Below are 16,447 nucleotides of genomic sequence, written 5' to 3'. Positions count from 1 at the left end.
CTTATTAATGCATATATTCTTGTTCAAAGGGGTAACATATTTTGGAAATGAGATGAAATTGAACAGAGAAGAAAATGGGGAAACATTACCAGTCCAGTTGTGGAGTGCAGATATGACTTGGGATGCAAATAAAGCCAACTTTGTTAGATTTGATAGATATTTTGCCTCTAAGTTGAGATGTCTATTTTTGAGTGATAATCCCAAGATCCCTAAGTATTAATGAATCTCATAAGACCTATGGATAACCTCCATAATTTGAAAGTTTCACACAATTGGGGAGATATTAATCCATACCTTGTTTCTATAGTTTTCAAAATTTATGGTTTTAAAGGGAGCCCTCATGTCTTGTCTTACCAAGTGCCCCTAAAGATAGGGATGGCAGAAGTCTTATGGAAACTAGGAGGAGTAGAGGAAATGTTCTTGTCAAAGAGGCAACTAGGGTTGATTTTCCTTACCTATACAGTGGCCCATCAGTTTGTGATTACTAAAGGAGGATGGCTCTTTTTGTACAAAATTTTGGATCAGTATATGATGGCTATCTCCCACCCCCATTTTTGTGATTCTGAGGGATTTTTTAATCAGACTCTGAGGCATAGGATTAAGCTAGGACCGGTAAAGCATGATTCATATTACCCAGAAGACATTATAAGAAATGAATTTTCTTTAAAAGAACAAGAAACTAAAAAATAAAAGTGGAGAGTTTACTCCCTGGTCCTAGAATTTATTCATTTTTTTGATCAAAATTATAGTCCTTTAGAAAATGCTAGGTTGACAGGATAAATAAGCTCATAAATAACTTCCTTGCAATAATGGAAACCATGAATGAGAAGAAGTAATTTCTTATTAATTCTTCTCTTGATAAGGCCAGAGAAGCCATGAAGAGGTTAGCTTTCACTCCTAATATAGGGATTGGCAAAATAATTGTACAAAAAAAGCTTGGTTACACTATAATTCAGAATAAAAAGGCTCCTATAGATAAGGGCAAACAAATAATGGGATCCACCAGTATAGTTTTGGAGGAGAGACCTGATGAGCCTAGCCCAAAGAGGTAGAAGGTAATAAGAGAAGGGAGATCTCAAGCTGAGGAATATTCACCCACCCAATCTCCTTTGAAAATTGGAGAAGAGTAGCTCATAGGTGAGAAAGTTGAAGAGATTGGATCACAAGGAGGTCTTTTTATTACCCAAGCAGAATTGGATGAAGGTAACCTTCTAGAGCCTCCTCTCCCAAGTTTGGATCTAACAAGAGTTAATTATAGAGGCAGTGAATTGGACCCTATATTAGAACAAGAAAGTCATCAATTTTTGACTAATGACAATTTTGTAAAATCAAGAGCTTTTTAGCAATTTGCATGGAGAACAAACATGAACATTTTTGAGGAGAAATGTAGAAGGATGAAGAAAGAGCATCCAGAAATGGATGAAACGTCCATACAAAACCAGATTAAAGAAGAAATGATTAAGGAATTCTAGAACATTACTCCTAAAGAAGGAAGGCAAATGGTAAAAACCTCTAACATATTATTGTTGCCTAATTAGGATATTGCAGATGCCTTAATTTTCAATTCTTTTTCAAGTAAATTGGAATTGCAAGACCCAAATAAAAAGGATTTCCAAGGAACTACATTCATTGAGGATCATGTTGCTTTGGTCAGTTGGTCATTGAAAAATGGATCTAGAGCCACATCCTCGCAACCAGATGAGTCTGAACTGATGGGCAACATACTTGTAAGAAGGGTTGCTGACACCTCCCATGTACAGGTAGCCTATTGGAATGTGGAGTCTTCCTAGTTTCTTTTGGCCATTGCTAAGAAGGACGAATAGGTTATGTTTGAGTTACAAAGAAAGTATGAGACAGTGGTGGATGCATACAACAAAGAGGTAAAGAAGAGGATTGAGCTTGAAAATAAGCTATTGGAACAATCCACCAAGCCTAGAATAACCTACCCTCATCCCCCTATAGAACCTTTTAAGTTTACCTCCCTCATTGAAATGCCAGATACAACCCATGGGCCATGATATTACACTGCTGAGGAATTTTAAGAAGAAAAGGCTAAAATATGGGTGTTACATATAGAGTTGGAATCTAAGTATGAAGATAAACTAAGAAAAGCTCTTACATATCTGGGAGACAAAGTTGAATGGCCATTAATCCATCATCAATTGGTCAGGGTGATTAACATTTGGGAGGAATTAAAAGGAAATGATGAGGCTCTAAAGCCTATTGTGGATAAGTGGATAAGAAGGGAAAAAGCAGTAACCTTTTTGTGCTTATCTGTTATAGATACTTCCCATGATCAAATTGAAAAAATCTTTGATATTGTTTTTGACCTTGCTGATTTTGATAATAAAAGGACACATTTAAAGAAGATAATAATAAATCACTTGGACAAATATAGGAGTCAAAATTTCAAATTATTTCCTCATGCCCTGGATAAGAAAAAAAATTTAAAAAGAAAAGAGGAATGGACGAAAGAACTTGATGATGGATTCTATTTAAGAATGAATCAAGTAGTAAATGAAACTAGGCATGCATGGTGGGCCACCACAACAGAGGAAATGGTGAAAACCAAAATATTCTTTGATTCTTTAAAATAGGATTTCATTGATATTAATAATGTGGCTGATTATGTGATTAAAAAATAGAAGAACATTTTGCAATTCAACTGGCCAAATGATGCATTATTTGACAGGTCGATGGCAGAAATGGCTTCTAGTGAGTAGTTGGATGCAGATAAAACTGACAATGATAACGTGCAAGATTAGGAATTCCAAACTACTGATACTATCATTTCTCAAATCCAATCAAAAGAAGAAGACAACAAAAACCTGTCATTTTCAGTTACAAACCCGGGACCACAGGATGCTGATAAGGCAAAAGAAAAGGAAAAGATAGAAGTTGTTCCTACCACCTGAGATAAAGATGAAAAAAGCCTACAGGTGGAAGTTAATATGCCATCATCAGAACAAGCTTCATCATCAGCTAATTTGGTAGTTACTTATATAGAGAAAATAGATCAATAACCAATCAGCAACACAAAATCGTATAACAAAAGCTGATTCACTTAAAAGAATGTCTTGATTTGGACATCTTCTATTACCCACATTTTGTCTTTTTTTGGTGGGTGTATGTAAATATTCTTTGAAAAGGATACTTATCATTTCTTTTAGCCTAAAGCTTGTTGCATCTCACACTATTTAAGTGAGATCCCAAGGCTAAAGAATGGTCCAAATTCTATTTTTCTAAGTACTATGCTTAGTCTTTTTTTTGTCCAAATTTTGAAAGCAAGTTTATAATGTATTTTTCTGTCAATTCTCTGAGAATACATGAATATAGAATGAGCTGTGTTTCTTTTTGAAGGTCATTCTGAGTCTATTGTAAAGGATATACCATTTTCAAAGAAAATGAATACAAATTGTGAACTGTCCCCATATTAGTTCTTTCTGAATCTTGTCTCCTTTCAATTACTTGGTTGTCTTGATATTGTATAAGTAAAGGATTGTGCAATTGAATGCAATCTAGTTAGGTTGTATATCTATTTATCACTACTGTTAATTCAATGGATTAAATAAAAGCTTTGATGAATGTGATAAGGTTTCTTTAGTAGTGGAAAGGGTTTTGAAAGATGAATTCTAATAAGAAAATATGATAGAATTTGTTGTAAGGAAACAAACTAGATCTAAGAACTTGCTATAGACTCTGAACCCCAATGGATTAGGCATTGATCAAGTTGATATATCTGAAGGAGAAATATATCATAAATGATTATCAAAATGCAGCATCAAATAAATTTTTAATTTTATTTCCTATAGATCTTCAAAGCTGGCCAGCACTTGTCTACATGGAATGTTTTAGCTTCAGTTAGCCACTATTGTTAAGAACATCTGCAGATCTATAGAAGAATTCTTGGCCATATCTGTTTTATGGGATGTGTTTATCAGGTTAGTAAGAATTATGTATATGTTTGAGGATCTTGAAATGAGAATCAGAATGAAACTAAGAATAATCCTCATTTAGTTGTTCCAGTTTTGAATCATCCCTAGGTATACCCACCCTGGTTTTGCAGAGCCAAAAGAGTAGAAAACCATCTGTGGTTTTGTTGAAGTTGGGTCTAAATACTTTGCATATACAATTGTTAATAAGAATTGGCTAGTCTTTAGATTGTGTATGTACTATCATTCTGGTATTAAGCATTTTGTCGCTTAGTAGTTTTAGTACATTTTAAAACACCAACAAAATGGCAACTCTACTGGGGAATCATCCAACACATCTATGAAAAATACTATAGTTTCTTTGGTCCTGTTGTGTACGTGTGTGTAATGTGATCTAAGTTTTTCCCGTGATTATAAGGGAATCTTTTAGTGGCAAACCTTAAGAATTTAAAGAAGATAGAGCCCAAGTACCATTGCTACAAACTGACATATCTAGCTTATCCAAGTGTCTTATCTAACAAACAAGAGTTGCAGTCTTACAACATTAGTGATTGGTCTATTTGTGCCAAATATTTTTCTTTCTACTTGTGTATTTTTCTCCTTCAGTCAACAAAAGTGTCATTACATATTTTCCCAAAATAGGGTGGTGACTCAGTCAAGGTTTTGAAGCTAGTGCTTATTGTAAGAAAAAGGTGAATATGGCTGACAAGAGAAAGAACACAAGATCTTACATAAGAGCCAATCTTGATGTATCAATGTATACTGATCTACCCCAAGGTGGTAGGAAGATCCAAAATAAGAAGAAGACAGATCCAAATCCCACTTGGAAACCCAGAGGTAATCCATCTATCAATTCCCATTATCAACCAGTAATATGAAGAGAGTCTTCTTTGCTTAGCTTTGAATTCGAAACTACAAGACTCTTAGGAGGCATTTTCAATACCCCATTACTAGATGAGAGAGTCTTTTAGGATAAAGATGTATCCACTATAGGAATTGCTTCATCAAGGCCAGATCCTGTAGTAGATATGAATTATAGGCTAGGATTTAGGAGTTCATTTGATAATCCTTTTAATCCCTGAGCAGCCCCATATGTAGAGCCAAATCTTAATGATCTAGATGACTTTGTTGATTCAGAGGCAACTTCTATATATCCTAAACAAGTGCACTCTAAAATAGGATTTTTGAAGAAATGGATTGCTGAGGAAGAAGCTAAACACATTCGTCTTGAAAAAGAAAAGAAGCAAGCCACCTTGGATGCCATAATAGAAAGGGATACTTTGCTAAGAAGGATGGCTACTTTGAAAGAGAAAAATAAAAAGTTAGAAGAAAATACCACAACTCTCCATAAGGATGTTTTTGGAGATGTTGATAATCTAAGAGCTAAAGTTCAAGAACAAGAGAAATGCCTGAATCAAAGGTAAGAACTAGTTATTGCTCAAGTTCAAGCCTACAAACCTGTTCAAGTGGATTGTGTAGAGCCCATTGCAAAAGCTCTAGATAAAGGGAAAGGCAAGGCTATAGGAATCCAAATAAATGAGCCTCAAACTATACTAAGAAAACCCATACAACCCTCCATGTCAAAATTAGATTTAGATCTGGAGAGGGCTTGAAAAGAGAGGGAAGATCTTGCAAAAGAACTTGAGAAGGTTGAGAATGAAGCTCAAGCTGCAAAACCTAGGAGAAAAATCCAATTCATAAAATCTAATTTTGCATTGGCTTCATGGCCCAATTTGTCTATCCCACCTGCAATTCCTGCACCAGCTAGTGGTCCAATAATCTCAACTCAGGGAGTACCCCAATCTGCTCCTACCTCATCTTCCACTATTGGCACCCAAGTTCCATTTGTCCCACCTCAACAACCCCAAGCTGCTCCTCAGAGTCAAGCTAATATAGCTAGTACCTCAAATGTTCCTGGTTTCCAAAAGAAGCCTATATACCTGGAAAAGTACAGACAAATATCATTTGCCAGTATTTCTAGTGCCCCACATCTCATATCGTTTGATTTAAGAGATAAAGTGGTTAAGTTCTCTGGGAATAATGTTGTTACAGGCGAAGAACATTTGAGAATTTTCATTGATATGTTGAATGATTATGAAGTTGAACATGAAGATATGGTAATGAAATTTTTTGTGCATTCACTAATAGAGGATGCAAGGGATTGGTTTAGGAGGTTTCCTAATGACAGTATTACCTCATGGAATGATTTGGAAAAATTGTTCAAGGCACAATATGGAGACAACACTAATGCAGGATTCATGTTGAATGAGTTAAACAACATCAAGAAGAATCCAAATGAGTCTACATTTGATTTCAATGTAAGATTCCAAAAAGGTATGTATAGATTATTTCAAGTTATGAGGTTGAATGAATATGTCTTTCTCACAACATACTTCAATGCTTTTGATAGAAAAATGGCTTATCAATTGAGGGATAAGGATCCTAAGACTTTAAGGGATTCCTATAAAATTGTAGTAAATATAGAGAATAATAGGAAGACATCTAGCAAACTAGGTAGAAGGGATGATCCTAAGCTTTTCAATCCAAAGAACAATAACAAAAGAGAAGGTGATCAAACTCCTATAGGAAAGAAGCCCGAAGAACCTACTATAGGGCAGGTTTTAGAAATGCTCAAAAAGATGAATCCCACTAATTTTAATAAGCCAAATGTTGCTAAGAGAACCCCTGTGAATAACAATAGTTTCAATAGGTAGCCTAGAATGCAAAATTACAATTACACCACTCAGTGGAAAGATGGTAAACCGGTTCCCAACCAAACCCACAATGTGAAGGATAAGGGTACTCCAGATCCCCTGCAAAGAAACACTGTAAATATGAATGATGATGTACCATGGTGCATTATATGTCAATCACCTCATTCTGCTGATTATTTTGCTATGGCTCAGTCATTTGCCTAAAGTCAAGGAGTGCAACCTAAAGAAGAAACTGAAGAGAAAAGCCATGATGATATAAGTTGCAATATGGTGAGCATGTGTGATGATTTGATAGATTTTGATTCAGAAGAGCTTGAAAATGATATTACTAGCCAAAGAATTGCTTACCATCTACATCATCAGTAGGTGCTTTCAGATGATGAAGGATATGATACATATAAGGTATGCAGTACATTTTCTGATGTAGGTCTCACAAGCTTAAGAATGCCCTCCAAGGAGGAGATTGACAGAATTACGACAAAAATGATTTCACAAGTCCATAGTAACTACAATTTGAGAAATAGAGTAGTAAATAATGATGCAGGAAAGCCATCTAGTGTATTCATCAAAGATATCACTCATAATGAATGATCAAAACAAGAAAGTCAATGTAGATGTGCCTAAGATCAAGGAAAATAAGGCTAAGAAATGGGAACCAAAGAAGAAGGTTCAATTTCAAATAAATGAAGCAACAAAACCAGTTATGCAACCAAAGAAATCAAAACCTAATGTTATCAAGCAAAATATGGTGCCTCCTGCTCAAAAGATGCCAACTCCAAGTACTCTTGTAAAACCCACTGTTGTTGAACCTATTGATATGATATCTATGTTATCTCAAATTACTATAAAAGTGCCCTTGTCTAAACTTTTAAGAATTGAAGAGCATAAGAATAAGGCTTTGTCATGGTTGGGTGGAATAAGAAACAATAATATTATTATAGAGCAAACTGTGTCCCAAAAAACCCCATTAGTAATAGAGGATAGTGGTATCATATCCCAGATTCCTCAAATGTTTTTAGATGATTCCTTAGTGGCATTTATAGAAGATATTGATCCTTTTTTCCTCAGTTTAATCATAAAAGGGAAGACCTTAAAAAATTGCATGATAGACTCAGGAGCTTCCAACACTATAATGCCTTTCAAAGTAATGGAAGCCTTAGGTTTGAAGGTTGATACCAAGCAGGATAGATGTAGAGGAATGGATGCTAGGGAAGTCCCAGTCATAGGTACCATAAATGACTTACCATTCAAACTGGTGGCATATCCTGAAGTAGAATTAACCATGTCTGTCCTTGTGGTAGATATACCTCCACACTATGGGATGTTACTCTCCAGGAAATGGAGTGCTGCCATGGGGGAAAGCCTGCAATGAGATCTCACTTATGCCACTTTTCATATAGGGGACAAAGTTGTCAAGGTAAATAGGGAGCCAAGGGTTAACCACATTTTAGGAGAAGAAATTGACAAAGATACCACTTGTTTCCTAAATACTAGGATTAATTCTTTTAGGGATGAATTAATTATTCGGGAAGTTGAAAACTTACCTGCTATCATTGAACATGAAGTTGAATGTTGCATGAACTCACCAAAATTATGGACAATGTTCTTTGATGGGGCTACTTCTAAAGAGGGTGCAGGGGCAGGTGTAGTTTTTGTGTCCCCTAAAAATAACACTTTTAGGTATTCATTCACTTTGAATTTTTCCTACACTAATAATATTACAGAATATGAAGCATTGCTGCTAGGACTCAAAGTTTCCATACATCATAGAATTAAGAAATTATGTGTTATAGGGGATTCTGAACTAATTATCTCTCAGATCAAAGGAACCTACTCATCCAAGAATAAGAGATTGAAACAATATAGAAATGCAGTTTGGGATCAGATATAATTCTTTGATGCATTTGGGATCTCATGGAGAGATAGGACTCAAAATAAGATGGCTGATCTGTTAGCAAATGTAGCAATCAAGCCAAAAGAGATATCATTTGCAGGAATCTCTCAAATTGAGGTACAAAATAGACCTTCCATACCTGATAAAATTGAAAATTGGTAGGTCTTTGAAGATGACAAAGATATTACAAATTTTTTGTTAAATGAAGACAAGTACCACGGTCAGGAAATGGATTGCAGTGGAGTGATTGAAACCATAAATGGGAAGGAAACCATTTTTGGTCAAGAGATTATGCAATTGAAAACAAATAAGATGCCAAAGGGGTTAGTGGTCTTGGAAAATATTTTTGATAACCAAGATAGAGTAAAATCAGGAGTTAACAACCCCAAACCTCAGGAGTTAGAAGAAATAAACTTGGGTACTGATGAAGTTCCTAAAAGGGTTCATATTGGCCAAAATCGGCCTATTAAAATCAGGAAAACATTGATTGACCTATTTAGAAAATGCATACATGTTTTTGCCTTGTCATATGATGACCTTAAGGCTTATAGGGAGGATCTGTTTCAGCATGTCATACCATTGAAGGAAAATGTAAAACCTTTCAGGCAAATGCAGAGACCAATCAATCCTACCCTTGCCCCAAAAATGCAAGAAGAACTAACAAAACTAAGAGATGGTGGGATAATCAAACCAATCAGGCATTCCACCTCGGTTTCAAACTTGGTTCCTGTCAGGAAGAAGAATGGAGATATTAGGCTATGTGTGGATTTTAGAAAATTAAACATTGCATCTTTGAAAGACAATTATGGCTTACCTAATATGGAATCCATGTTGCAACAAGTGACTGGCTTTGAATTAATGTCAATGATGGATGGTTTTTCTAGATATAATCAAGTTCTAGTAAAGGAAAGTGAATAGTTCAAGACAACCTTCACAACCCCATGGGGAACATATGTATATGTGAGGATGCCTTTTGGCCTGATTAATGCAAGAGCTACCTTCCAAAGATCCATGGATGTAGTATTTCATGATTATATTGATAAATTTATGGTTGTGTACTAGGATGATCTTAAAACATATTCTAATAAGGCTGAAGATCATTGCAAACATTTGGAAAAAATCTTTATCAAAGCTCTGGAATATGGAGTTTCTTTAAACCCAAAGAAATGCACATTTGGGGTCACAGAAGGAAAACTACTAGGACATGTAGTGTTTGAGTATGGGGTGAAAATAGACCTTGAGAGAGTAGCGGCTATTGAAAAAGTCCCCAAGCCAAAAAATGTAAAAGGAATTCAATCTTTCTTTGGCCAAGTTAATTTCTTTAGGAGATTTGTTACAAATTTTGCTGAGATTAGTAGACCTATCTCAAAGATGCTCAAAAAGGGAGCCACTATAGATTGGAATGGTGAGCCTTCACAAGCATTCCAGGATATTAAAATTGCAATAAAAAATGCTCTAGTATTGAGAACCCTAGATTATTCAAAACCCATGCATATTTTTTCTTTTGCATCTTTCCACACTGTGGCTGCAGTCTTATTGCAGAAAAATCAAGAAGGATATGAGCAGCCTATTGCCTTTTTCAGTAAGCCACTACAACCTGCTGAACTTAAGTATGAAATAAATGAAAAGCAAGCATATGATTTAGTAAAGGCTGTAAAAGCTTTTAGATGTTACCTGGTAGGTGCTACTATTATCGCTTTTGTACCTAGTGCTGCAGTCAAGGATATATTTTCTCAATAGGAAGTATCAGGTAGGAGATGTAGATGGATCAATAGAATTCAGGAATTTAGCATTGATATATAGATAACAAAGTTAGTAAGGGGTCAAGGTTTGGCCAAACTCATGGCTGAAGCTAATCTAGAGGCTAACTAGATAAATCTAGTAAATGATGATCTCAGAGCTGACTTATGTGACATGGACCAGTGTGATTGGTACACCAATGTCATATATTACTTGCAACACATGGAAGCTCCTCCCCATTTGCCTGAAAATGAAAAGAGGAATACTAAATTGCAAGCCATCAGGTATGTAATTGTCCAAAGAAACCTATGGTAGAGAAATTTTGAGGGAGTATTATTGAAATGTGTTTACAAGGAAAAGGAAAAAGAGGTTTTGAAAGAAATGCATGCTGGAGTCTATGGGGGGCACTAAATGGCCAAAACTATTGCACATAAGATAATGAGGGTTGGATTCTGGTGGCCTTCCCTTTTCAAGGATGCTCAATTTATGGTTAGAAAGTATGATCCTTGTCAAAGGTTTGTTGGAAAGCTAAAGTTCTCAGGAAATACCCCATTGAAGCCAGTGGAGATTCAAGCTCCTTTTCAATAATGGGGTTTGGATTTCATAGGAGAGATTTTCCCCAAGTCTAGCACTGGCTATTCTTGGATTCTAGTTGCTACTGAATACTTTACAAAATGGGTAGAGGCTATCCCAACAAGAAATGCAACAAGTAAAGTGGTCAATAATTTCCTACTGAATAATATTATTTCTAGATTTGGTTGTCCACAAAAAATTGTAACAGATAATGCTATGTGCTTCAGGTCTAAGGAATTCATCAAGTTTTGTGATAAATATGGAATGACAAGGTCATCATTTGCTCCATATCATCCATAAGGGAATGGACAAGCTGAGTCCACAAATAAGAGCCTGTTGAAGGTCATTAAGAGAACCTTGGATGATAATAAAAATGCATGGGATTCCAAGTTACAGTTGGCAATATGGGCTAACAAAGTAACTGTAAAGAAAGAAATTGATGTAGCTCCATTTGATTTAGTGTATGGGATTCAAGCTAGAATGCCTCAGAACAACTTGATGGAAATCTACAATTACATCCAGGTGTATGACGAAGATACTATAGATAAAATGCAAGAAAGAATGGATGAATTGGTAGGACTGGCAGAAACCAAAAGAGAAGCATCTCTAAAGAACCAAAAGCTGCAACTACAAGTCAAGACACTATATGATAAAAGAACTATAAGCAAAAAGTTTGAAGAGGGAGATTTAGTCTTAATGTGGAATGCCAGAATTGAGGATAAAGGAAAACATGGAAAATTTGATCCAATTTGGTTAGGCCCATATCTAATTGAAAATACTTGGGGTGAAGATTCTTATATACTCAAAGATGTATTTGACAATATTCTTGAATTGCCAGTTCATGGACAGTTCTTGAAGAGGTATTTTTCTTGAAAAAGACTTATTTTCTTCCATGAATAGTAGTTTTAGGGTTTCCTGTTGTTTTGTACATTTTGTATATTCTGTAAGTCCTTGTAAATATCCTTGTATAGTTTGGTTCCTTGTTTCTATGTGTTGCCTTGTGCTCTCTAAAGTTGTCATCTTTATGAAGTATGTGGTTTTCTCTCCCATAGATTCTGATTTCTTGCATAGACTCAAATAGTCTATCATCCCCAGACAGAGCCACTGTTGGCCTGAATTTTTGTATAATAGGTTTCATCTTGCCCAGATAAAATTTCAGGTTGTGATCCTTTAGTGGTTATTAGGTTTCCAACTAAGTTTGGTTTTTCTTGGGCTAGTCCCTTTTTCCTTTTAAATTTTCCTTGGCGCCAAAATTTTAAAAAAATGGGGGGAAGGAAGTTACGCAGATGTTTTTTATTCACCTATGTTGATTTTGTTGTTTTAATCCTTGTGAAAGTGTTTTACCTCACCGTCAAATTTCTTTTAAATCTACGGTTATCATTGAATCGCTAAAGAAAAGTTCTCGAAAGCTAAGCATAGCGAGTTGGCAACGTGATGACATGTGTCCGTGGTCATCGAGAATAATAAACCTGGCATCCAAATTACTCTGACAAGTCACTAAGTCGCTATCAGAATATACAAGCGATTTGTTGGTAGCGACATATCGAGGATGAAATCATCGCTAAAGGCAGCCTTCTTTTATGACCAGAGATGATTTAGAAAGTCCCAAAAAAATTCTTTGGAAGCTGTGCTACTTTTCCTGGCATTGGTTTTTCGATGGGTTGTTGCATCGCTAGCTGGATGTTGTTGCGTTTTGTCGGTAGCGACATAATGACTGACCCAAAAGTCAAAAACACAGTAGAACCTAAGATAAAGGATGATTAAAATATATATGTGTATTCTAGCACATTACGCCATCTTAGCGACAATGGTATCGTGGACCCACTTCCCAAGAATGTAATTCAAGGATTTCTGATTGTGAGATTGGGCCAAGAAAAAGGGTTGTCATTAGCTCACCATGGAAAGATGCTAAAGGTATAAGTATAACAAGTTAGCGACGTGATGACACGTGTTTGTGGTCATCTGTGGTCCCAGTCTAAAGTGCCAAAATTGAAGGCAAGACACAGGTGGAGCTATCCTATTTGTTTAATTGCAAATATGTTAGTAAGGAAATCAGCCAGCTTAGTTGTCATTACCAGATCGCAAGTTTTTCCAAGAATTGATGGTGCAAGTTTTTAAAAGAAAAGGGGAAGTGTGGTGACATTCTGTCTCGCACATTTATGATGAACGGAGACTTCACATGTGAGAAAAAAGTAGAGTATGATTTGTAAGATTTTCTTTTATTATTCATTATAGTCCACTCTAGAAAAGATTACATTTTCTCTGAGCATAGGCACCTGTCCATCACATTGTGATTAAGCATTGGTGAAGACGTGAAAGCAGTTTCATATCTGTTTAAAAGCAGCTACAGAAGTTCAAAAGAGGATAATTTTGGTGAAATCAAGTAAGTACTCGATCATAACCTCTGTAACATTCCAATTCCCATTGTTACAATCAAGATGCCTCCAAAAAAATCATTCTCTGGGCAAGTTAATTATATGAATAGGAATATCCATGATGATTTCCTAGAGTTACTCCCATGATCCACTACAGAGTTTGCATAGGTCAAAAGAGTAATTTCATTAAGTCCTAGGCTTAAAAATGCTGATGGCTTGTATGACAAGGGGAACTAGGTAAGGGACGCAGTAACAAATCAGACTGGCCTTGTTTTGTTTAAAAAGTGGTTTTCAGAGAAGAATCTATTTGCCCCTCACGCTAATATATGGAATTTTGACTTGGGAAAGTTAGTTGTTCCTAATGTTTTCATGGACTACGACTTGCTAGAAGATATTGCCAAAAACTATGACCAAGCCATTAGGGTTGTGAGAAGAAATGATGGTGTGCCTCTAGTGTCAATTAGCCCTGAAGAAATTAGAGAGGTTTTTCACTTAGAACCATTATCAAGTTTCCATATGCCAATCAATTTGCTGAAATTAGAAAAGGAATACAAAGCTAAAAGAGATATAATTAGGGGAGGTGCATTGAGGGCACACATTGGTACCATAGGAACTCTGCCAGTAATAACTGCAGCCTCTAAAGAACCTTTTAAGAAGAGCCTTTTCACTTCCCGGGCTGTAGAGATATACAGGACCCTGTGCCATGTACTTGGTGAGGATGAGCAGGATTTCATGCCCATTGACCTTATGTATATGATGATTCAAAATGTCTCTTTTGGTGTAGATGTCATTTTTTATTTTGCCTCCTTTCTAGCTGAAGAAATTCACATCAGTTTGGTTGGAATTGTGAGAGGTAAGGTGGAGAAAACATTTGGCCACTATTTCTTATTAATGCATATGTTCTTGTTCAAAGGGGTAACATATTTGTGAAATGAGATGAAATTGAACAGAGAAGAAAATGGGGAAACATTACCAGTCCAGTTGTGGAGTACAGATATGACTTGGGATGCAAATAAAGCCAACTTTTTTAGATTTGATAGATATTTTGCCTCTAAGTTGAGATGTCTATTTTTGAGTGATAATCCCAAGATCCCTAAAGTATTAATGAATCTCATAAGACCTATGGATAGCCCCCATAATTTGAAAGTTTCACACAATTGGGGAGATATTATTCCATACCCTGTTTCTATAGTTTTTAGAATTTATGGTTTTAAAAGGAGCCCTCATGTCTTGCCTTACCAAGTGCCCCTAAAGATAGGGATGGAAGAAGTCTTATGGCAACTAGGAGGAGTAGAGGAAATGTTCGTGTCAAAGAGGCAACTAGGGTCAATTTTCCCTACTTGTACAGTGGCCCATCAGTTTGTGATTACTGAAGGAGGATGGCTCTTTTTGTACAAAATTTTGAATTAGTATATGATGGCTGTCTCCCACCCCTATTTTTGTGATTCTAAGGGAATTTTCAATCAGACTCTAAGGCATAGGATCAAGCTAGGACCGGTAAAGCATGATTCATATTACCCAGAAGACATTATAAGAAATGAATTTTCTTTACAAGAACAAGAAACTAAAAAAGAAAAGTGGAGAGTTTACTCTCGGGTCCTATAATGTATTCATTGTTTTGATCAAAATTATAGTCCTTTAGACAATGCTAACACAGAGGTTGACAGGATAAATAAGCTCATAAATAACTTCCTTGCAATAATGGAAACCATGAATGAGAAGAAGCAACTTTTTATTAATTCTTCTCCTGATAAGGCCAGAGAAGCCATGAAGAGGTTAGCTTTCACTCCTAATATAGGGATTGGCCAAATAATTGTACAAAAAAAGCCTGGTTAGACTATAATTTAGAATAAAAAAGGCTCCTATAGATAAGGGCAAACAAATAATGGGATCCACCAATATAGTTTTGGAGGAGAGACCTGATGAGCCTAGCCCAAAGAGGCAGAAGGTAATAAGAGAAGGGAGATCTCAAGCTGAGGAATATTCACCCACCCAATCTCTTTTGAGAATTGGAAAACAGCAGCTCACAGGTGAGCAAGTTGAAGAGATTGGATCACAAGGAGGTGTTTTTATTACCCAACTAGAATTGGATGAAGGTAACCTTCTAGAGCCTCCTCTTCCAAGTTTGGATCTAACAAGAACTGATTATAAAGGCAGGAAATTGGACCCTATATTAGAACAAACAAGTCATCAATTTTTGACTAATGACAATTTTGTAAAATCAAGATCTTTTCAGCAATTTGTGTGGAGAACAAAGATGAACATTTTTTAGGAGAAATGTAAAAGGATGAAGACAGAGCATCCAGAAATGGATGAAACTTCCATACAAAACCAGATTAAAGAAGAAATGATTAAGGAATTCCAGAACATTATTCCTAAAGAAGGAAGGCAAATGGTAAGAACCTCTAACATATTATTGTTGCCTAATTGGGATATTGCAGATGCCTTAATTTTCAATTCTGTTTCAAGTAAATTGGAAATGGAAGACCCAAATAAAAAGGATTTCCAAGGAACTGCATTCATTGAGGATCAAGTTGCTTTGGTCAGTTGGTCATTGAAAAAAGGATCTAGAGCCACATCCTCGCAACCAGATGAGTCTAAACTGATGGGCAACATACTTGTAAGAAGGGTTGCTAACACCTCCCATGTACAAGCAGCCTATTGGAATGTGGAGTCTTCCCAATTTCTTTTGGCCACTGCTAAGAAGGAAGAATAGGTTATGTTTGAGTTACGAAGCAAGTATGAGACAGTGGTGGATGCATACAACAAAGAGGTAAAGAAGAGGATTGAGCTTGAAAATAAGCTATTGGAACAATCCACCAAGCCTAGAATAACCTACCCTCATCCCCCTATAGAACCTTTTAAGTCTACCCCCCTCATTGAAATGCCAGATACACCCCAAGGGCCACAATATTAGATTTCTGAGGAATTTGAAGAAGAAAAGGCTAAACTATGGGCCTTACATATAGAGTTGGAATCTAAGTATGAAGATAAACTAAGAAAAGCTCTTACATATCTGGGAGACAAAGTTGAATGGCCATTAATCCATCATTTGGGAGGAATTAAAAGGAATTGATGATTAACATTTGGGAGGAATTAAAAGGAAATGATGAGGCTCTAAAGCCTATTGTGGATAAGTGGGTAAGAAGGGAAAAAGCAGTAACCTTTTTGTGTTTATTTGTTATAGATACTTCCCATGATCAGATTGAAAAAATCTTT

Source organism: Cupressus sempervirens, chromosome 10 (genome assembly GCF_028749045.1).
Source record: "Cupressus sempervirens isolate cs-2001-9-10 chromosome 10, ASM2874904v1, whole genome shotgun sequence".
Taxonomy (NCBI): Eukaryota; Viridiplantae; Streptophyta; class Pinopsida; order Cupressales; family Cupressaceae; genus Cupressus; species Cupressus sempervirens.
The sequence above is the reverse complement of the archived record's forward strand: the minus strand, read 5'-3'. Positions refer to the sequence as shown.